Source organism: Calliopsis andreniformis, unplaced genomic scaffold, assembly GCF_051401765.1.
Source record: "Calliopsis andreniformis isolate RMS-2024a unplaced genomic scaffold, iyCalAndr_principal scaffold0019, whole genome shotgun sequence".
Classification (NCBI taxonomy): domain Eukaryota; kingdom Metazoa; phylum Arthropoda; class Insecta; order Hymenoptera; family Andrenidae; genus Calliopsis; species Calliopsis andreniformis.
The window spans coordinates 14,491,742-14,500,433 of NW_027480431.1; positions in this window are offsets into that span (position 1 = coordinate 14,491,742).

Consider the following 8,692-nt stretch of genomic DNA (forward strand, 5'->3'; position numbering starts at 1 on the left):
TAACATTTTCCATCATTTTATCTTTTATTGTTCTATCCTCATCATCAGAAGTGCTGTTACTAACATCACTGATGCCACTATCCCATGAATCACGGCGTTGTCTTTTAGAAGTTCTAATGCTTACATGAATACTGTCTTTCATGGCTTTTTGCTTGTTGGGCCAAATGTTCTTCCAACATTGCTATTTATTATTTTATTATTATGATTTTCTTGGAAATGAGATGCATTTGGCTCAAAAATCGCTTTCATTCTGGCAAATTTAACTTGGTAAGATTTCGTAGGAACAAGTGGAGCAACTTTCTTAAACTTTACTGTTTTTTGTAATTTATTCTGCGACGCTAACTTGGTCTCTGGTGCTCTTGGTGGTACCGGTGCCGCAACCATGCCTTTTGAGTTAATCTTTCCTTCATCTTGCGGAAAAATTTTTGGATAATTTTTTTGTACTGTAGTATCCATTCACTGTAATTCATTTTTTTAACTCTAAGCCTATTAACTAGTAGATTTATAAACTTTAAGGTATTAATTTTGTAATAATGTAGAGAGTCTGAGTGTGTGTGTGATGACAGGGGGGGGGGGGGGGGGGGGGGATAGGCGCGCGAACCGCAGACAATTCGTGGGGTATTATGGCGATGGGACAGACGTACCGCACGTGGAACGTATATGGTGAAAAGAGGACCCGAATGACGTTGGGACGCTATTGTGTTTCTTTTGTAATAATTATAGTCATTCTTTATCTTATTACTCGTATATCTCTCCTATTTCCTACATTACCTTCCTATTTCCTACAAAATTGGGGACTCGTCCTAGCAGAATCACGTCGATACGGTCAACTTAACCGTTAAATGTGCGCGAAACTTTCGAGAACGTGTGCATCGTGTGACGACGAACATGAATGCGACACAAGATCTAAACAGCTTTTCCATACCAGCGTTAAAAGAGAAGTTGAAAGTGTGGAGCTGACTGGTTATTGGGAGTGGGTACATCCAACGTCCGAATCTCAATCAAACTCGGTTTTTATTGACGCTATACAGAGTCTCGCGACGACCGCAAACCGTGTTCGATATTCACTGCGTTCTCGTGTTCTGGTTCAGTCACACCCCATTCGAAACCTTATAATCTCCCACGCACTCACGCACTCCCAACACTCGTTCTTTTTCTCTCTCACGGATTCGCACTCACTCTAAACTAATCACTCATACCCTTACGCGACACTCGATGCGCTCTTCCAAACATCCTGCCGAAATCATACCTCACGCTAACAGTCACTCATTCATTCGGACGCATTCCAATCTTAAACTAAACAATTGACAGGGACGTGGCGCCGGCTTGTCGCCGTCACAAAAGCAAGAGGACTGCCTACATCGGGTCTAAAAGCCGAATTAATAGAGCGGCTAACCTACGCTGATCAGGCGGGCGAATGGTTAAGGATGGAAATTATCGCGGAAGACGCTAATGAAGATGCTACGAGTAGAAGCGAGTCATCTGAACGTGCAACTGGAATAGCACCCATACGCTGCAAGATAGAACTCTTTCAACGAGAAAAACAGTTAGCAGAACGAGAGCTTGGATTGGCTCGTCAGCAAATCGAATTGCTTAAAGAGACGCAAAGACTGAATATCAGGACCGCAACGCAAGAACCGGCAACAACGACAGCGGGATAGGGACGGCAACAACCGGCAAGCATGAGCGTTATTTCTGATTTATTAAGCTATTTCGAGGGAAACAGTGACACGTACAATACGTGGGAACGGCAAGTGCAAACATTAAAAACGACGTACCAGTTAACAGACGATATGACAAAGTTGTTATTTGGATGACGATAAAGAGGAAATGCGCTTGAATGGTTACATTTGAAGCCTGAACATATTACAATGACGGTTACAGAATTGCTGGATAACCTACGAGAAAAGTTTTATCATCCTGAAAATGTGTTGGAAGCGATACGACGCTTCGAGGCACGTACGTGGAAGAAAGAAGAATCTTTTAGTAAGTATCTGCACCAAAAAATTATCCTAGGAAATCGTGTACCTATCAATGATGAGGAAATAGTCGAGTATGCTATTCAAGGAATTCTCGATTCTGGATTAAGAGATCTGGCACGAGTACAGAAGATCAAGTCGAAAGGGGAACTGCTAGCAGCGTTTGAGCGAATTTCGCTTCGAGGAAGATTTGTGCAGGGCAACGCAGCAGCTAAGCCTAATGATGCGATGTGGTGTTCAGTCAAGACAGAAAAGCAGGATAAGAAGAAGGTTTCGAAGAGCGAGGTGCGATGTTTCAACTGGGGCGACGTAAATCATCTCAGTGTGAAGTGTCCTGTGAAAAGGAAGGGTCCAAAATGATTTGCATGTAACGACTTTGGACATAAAGCTGCAGATTATAAGAAAGGACAAGAGAAGCAGGTAAATGCGTGCACTGCAGTTACCATCCGAGACAATAAAATATATAAGTCGGTAACCGTTATGGGTAAGCAAATAATTGCGTTTCTTGATATGGGTAGCGATCTACATTTAATGACAGCCGAGCAGAATGTCAGATTGTGATGTCCGTTATTAATCAGTCCAGGAATTCAGTGCGAAGGCTTTAGATTGAATAGAGTCACGACTATGGGAAGTTTTTATGCAGACGTAGAAATTGATGGAAACACTTTTCGATTATTAGTTCATATTGTACCCAACGTCTATTTGAAAAATAATCTTTTAATCGGTTGTGATTTGTTAGAAGAAGCCGAAATACTTTTAGACGGTAAGGACGCAATAATATCAAAACGCGACGCTAAAGCAGGTACGACTCATGACGTTCCGGAAATATTTTGTATTGATACTTCTGATGAATCTGGAAATAATGAAACTAGCTGCGCAGTAAATTTGCAAAATGACAAGGATCACAGTATTAAACACGAAATTGAAAATCTTATAAACAATTATGAGCCGAAAGCAACCAAAGAAACAAATATTATGATGGATATCGTATTAAAAGACGACACGCCTATATATCAACCCCCACGTTGACTAGCGCCAGTAGAAAGAAAGGAAGTGAATAAACAAATAGACGAATGGATACGACAAGGTATAGTCCGCGAAACTACATCATAGTACGCAAGTCCGATTGTAATTGTCAGGAAAAAAGATGGTAGAATGCGATTATGCGTAGATTACAGACTAATAAATCAAAAAGTATATAAAGATCGTTATCCGCTTCCGTTGATAGAAGACGAATTAAATAGGTACAAGATTCAACAATATTCAGTGTACTCGATTTGGAAGATGGCTTCTTTCATGTACCGATAGAGAAAAATAGTCGCAAATATACGACGTTTGTAGTACCAGACGAGCACTATGAATTTTTAAAGGTACCTTTCGGGTTTTGCAACGCTCCCGCTATATTTCAGAAGTTCATTAGTAGTGTATCTCGTGATTTAATTAAAAGAGGCATCTTACTGACTTATATGGACGATATAATTGTTCCAGCCCGCAATGAGAAGGAAGCACTGCTAAGATTACAATAAGTTTTGTCTGCTGCGAGCGATTATAGACTACGAGTAAATTGGAAAAAGTGTCAATTTCTTCAACATAGTATAGAATATCTGGGTCACGTAATTGAGGATGACCGCGTTCGTCCATCGAAACGCAAGACGTTAGCAGTTATGAATTTTCCGCTGTTAAAAAATATCAGAGACATAGAAACCTTTTTAAGATTAACAAGTTACTTCAGGAAGTTTATTCCACAGTACTCGGTAATAGCTTCGCCTTTGTCAAATTTGCTCAAAAAAGACGCCAAATTTGAATTTAATGAAGAACAAAGAGTTGCATTTCAGCAATTGATGTCAGCATTGGTCATTGAACCAATCTTAAAGTTGTATCGCGTCGGTGCGCAAACAGAACTTCATACCGATGTATCGAGCGTAGGTCTTGGTGCTCTTCTCTTTCAAAAAGACGATGTAGATCAGCGATTCCATCCCATATATTATGCGAGCTGGAAGACATCGAATGCAGAATCGCGATATACTAGCTACGAGTTAGAAGTACTAGCTATAATTGAGGCCGTGAATAAATTTAAGGTTTACCTTTTAGGAGTTCCGTTTAAAACCGTGACGGACTGTCGTGCGTTCACACTTACCATGAAAAAGAAAAGTTTATGCGTTCGAGTAGCAAGTTGGGCATTACTGCTAGAGGAATTTGATCATACGATCGAACATCGCCCAGGAAATAGTGTAAGGCATGTTGACGCGTTAAGTTGCAATCCTGTGTCAGTGTGTATGTTAATAAATGAATGTGAGACGAGTGTACTTGCGAGACTGCGAAAAGCACAGTGTGAGGATAATGATTTAAAGGACTTATTAGAATCGGCGAGGAATGGACAAAGTAGTGATTATATTGTGAGAAATGGATTCTTATTCAAAGTGATAAGGACAAATATGCAAGGACAAATCGTGCGGCAATTGCATGAAAATGGACACTTTTCAAGTAGCAAAACCAAGACCCTCGTCAGAAAATACTATTGGTTTAAAAATCTCAACTCTAAAGTATAAAAGGTAGTGGGAAATTGTGTTGCGTACATTTTGGTCGATCGAAAATCTGGGAAGCAAGACGGCTTCTTATATTCTACTGAGAAAGGTGAGGTACCTCTAGACGTATACCATACAGACCATCTTGGGCCACTTCCAACAACGCGAAAGAACTACAAGCATATATTTGTAGTTATAGATGCGTTCTCCAAGTTCGTCTGGCTTTATGCGACAAAGTCGACCAGCGCTGCTGAAGCTATTAGCCACTTAAAAAAGCAAGCTGTAATTTTCAGTAATCCGCGGAGGATCATTTCAGATCGTGGTGCTGCATTCACTTCAGCCGAGTTTCAGGAATATTGTAAAGGAGAGGATATTGTATCTAATCTTATTACAACAGGTATACCGAAAGCGAACGGCCAACTAGAAAGGGTCGATAGGACGATCGTTCCGCTATTGACTAAGCTGACTGCACCAAAATCTGAGGAATAGCATAAGTATCTAGATGCATGCCAAGCATACCTGAATACAACTCCTTATCGCAAGCTCTACGCCTTTCAAATTCTTATTCGGTATTGATTTGAGATTGAAGAGTAACCCCGAAATTCGAGAGATAGTCACCAAAGAATGGAATAAGATGTTCCAAGAGAATCGCGAAGAATTAAGGCGACAAGCGAAGGATAGTATCCTGAGGATTCAGCAAGAAAATAGACTCAACTACAACAGGAAACATAAAGAGGCTCACCGCTCCCAACAAGAAGATTTGGTTGCCATCAAGAGGACCCAATTGGGACCAGGGTTGAAATTTGCACATAAATACCTGGGTCCCTACAGAGTTACTCGTGTGTTACGAAATGACAGATACGTAGTCGAGAAGGTCGGCGAACATGAAGGCCCACGACAAACATCAACTGCCGCAGAGTACATGAAGCCGTGGCTTGAAGACTTAGATCTGGACATTATATCGACTGACAGTGAAGATATGCCTGATATCTGAAGGCAGATATCCTTGCAGGATGGCCGAGTGTAGAGAGTGAGAGTGTGTGATGAGAGAGAGAGAGAGAGAGAGAGAGAGAGAGAGAGAGAGAGAGAGAGAGAGAGAAGGGTTGTGACAAGAAAGAGACAGAGATTCCAATTATAGAAAAAAAATCCAATCAATTTGCACAGGCTATGGTTCTTGTATTGTTCGATAATAACCAATGGCAATAGTAATCTTCAGTAGTTACTATTAACTTTGGGTTACCTGACTGAAGATTCTGTTCTTTTGGTTTATACTTTATAAAGAAATTCTCATTGTACTTTGGAATTCTTTATAATACATATGCATACGTTTACCATTATTTCGCAATGAAATTTCTTTATTTCTACATTGAGCCTTGAATTCCAATAGACAGTAAGGGAAACGCGAGGATTTCAATAAGTGTCCAGTTCCGGGTCAAAGCGTCAACGAACTCACAATTAAAATAATTATGTTACGCCGCCCGCCGTAACAGCGGTGTTGAGATATACCTTTTTGTTTCCCAGCCGCTATCTAATTCATTACCATCTTTAAATAAGTAAGCAAACACACCACCGTCACACCATCTACTTATTTTACCCCCGAGGAGCAAGAGCATCCCAGAAATTTGCGCAATAGAACGTGACTCCTTGGGTATAGCAAATATAGAATCCACAATTTTTCTTATCTTTTCTTCTACGTCCACCAAGTTCGTATCGGCTACCATTCTTTTGATCAGTTCGATCAACATGTTGCGATTGGAAGCACTATCTTCAATGTTTAGTGGATTAAATTTTAGGCTTTTGTCCTTATACTTCGGATCGATTATATAATATGCACCAGTCACTGCTTTATTAAAAATTATCGACTTTCCTTAACCAATATGACAATATTTGGGTTAAACTTTCTTCATTCTGATAATAGAAAATTAATGAGTGAAGTTCTGTCTGAATTTGAAGCTCCAAGTATCGTAGTATGGCCATTATTTCTCTTTCCGTGAAAAGTTCTCTTTCCATAAAGAAGTAAGGATTTCCTTCTTTTGAGAAAAAAACTGTTACCGCTTCTTTCCACATTCCTCCTTTTAATGTGCCTCACGTAAAATCATGCAGCATAGCAAAACTGCAAGCATATTTTGCTAATATATTTTTCGGTTGTGTAATAAAGGTAAAACTGCCCAGAAGTTATGCCTAAAAATGACTTTCCATATGTAGATCAATTCTAAACGTCATAAAGCCAATTAATGACATTATAGAAGATAAATCACTAATATTTCCGGCTAACTTATTCCTATTGTCTGCAAATATTGTAAAAATAATTTTCTGTTTGCAGAAGTTTAAACTAGAGGTCTTTTCAAGCTCTATTATTTCTCCAATTCCTGAGCTTTTAAGTAAGGTATTATCCTCACTAATTTGCAGCATATTAATTTGTTTATTAAATTCTTTCATTGCCTTACTATTACTAGTAAATATCATCATTTCTGTAATGATAAATTCAGATTTAAGCTGCAAGTACGTATTTACATTACTGAAACCAACATGCATAAAACAATACAATATGCTGAAAACAATAAAATATATTCTTACGTTTCTGGGGAGCCGCCGGCGGCTCCCCGCGCGCACTACAATCCCGAACGCGTCGCGGCATTGCAATTAGTTCCACACTGTATCACAGTTTGTTTATTTACAATTACTATTACTAATCTTAGTATTACTAATCTTAGGTATAACTAATTTTATGTAAACGACTCATATTTGAAATCGCGGTGTTTGCTCTCTGACAGCTGTCAGAATTCTGTCTGTCAGCTGTTCCTCGAACGTCTTCCTATTCTTCATTGCGAGCGTAGCAGGCCATGGAGATGTACCCGGTGCTCGCAACAATATTATGCTGAAAACAGAGCCAAATTTCTGTTGGCTTTCAAATATTGTTTGAAACGTATTAAAACCAAAGCTTTTTCAAAATTTCTAGTATACTGCGACAGGTCCCTTTCATGTATTGGATAATCTTTGTGCTTTAATGTGACAATATAGTGGAGAAATTCTAACATTTCAGAATATATTTTACATTCATTAAATCTTAGACCCAGTTTTTTAACTCCAAAAGATCCTAAATCATCGTGAATTAAGTCAGTTATCTTTTGCAGTTCCTGGTGGCTTTCTTGTAAAGACAGCTTATGCTTATTCTTTGTTTTATTAAAAAAACTGAGTTATTAGTATGCTTACCAAAATCGCTAAACAATATTGCAACATTTAATTCATTCATACACTGTAATTTACTGTCAGTAAGTTTATAATACCGCGCTGAATGTAGCTTATCAGGGAAGTCTTCAGTTTTATTCCATTTTAAGTACAATTTATTGCGCTTTCAGACAGTATGAATCCAAACGGTGAAATATAGGCTATTAATATCTTTTGATATGCTTTTTCTAGTTTCAGTTCTATGGTCGCTGTAGTTATCAAGAGAAAAATGATCTTCTAACTTGATTATTTTTAACAACTCTCCCTGTTTTGTTAGTATAGTTTCTTCATTGTAATGAGAAGCATAACGAATGAAAACTAAATCAATGCTCTCTAGTAATGCTAAGTTGTTCTTTTTTTCACACTCAGAGTTAATTGCTGGTACTTTTAGCTGCATATGCGTATTCATAAAGATAATTAAAAAAGATAAAAATATTATCTTAATTTAGATAAGATGAAGATAAAAACATTATCTTAACTTTTATCTTTTTTTTCGCTATCGGATTGTAATTTTATATCTTTTGCAAAATTAAAATTTTCTTTTAAGTAGCGTGTTGCCTTTTCTGTACTAGCAAACATCATGATTAGTACACCAAACATTATCATAAAAAAGATCAGACCTCTTTAATTTTTACAGATGTGAACATGCTGTAAGCTCTTTATCATCAACAGGACGACTCATATTGGTGGATGTTAATTCACTTGAAGGGGTTAAACACCATGCAGTTATTGCCGCTATAGCAAATACTACTTCTATGATACACAATATTCCTGATCTTGCTATTGTTGCTGCAACAAGACACCCCACTCCTAGAAGAGTACAACCTGCTACAAGCGCAACGTGACGATTTCTGTTATTGGGTTGTTTAAGTGGAACATCTGCACCCTTTTTCTCATTCACAGGAAGTTTCTGCACAGTTGTAATAGTATTCTTGTTGCCCTTCTTTTCTTCAGATTTCA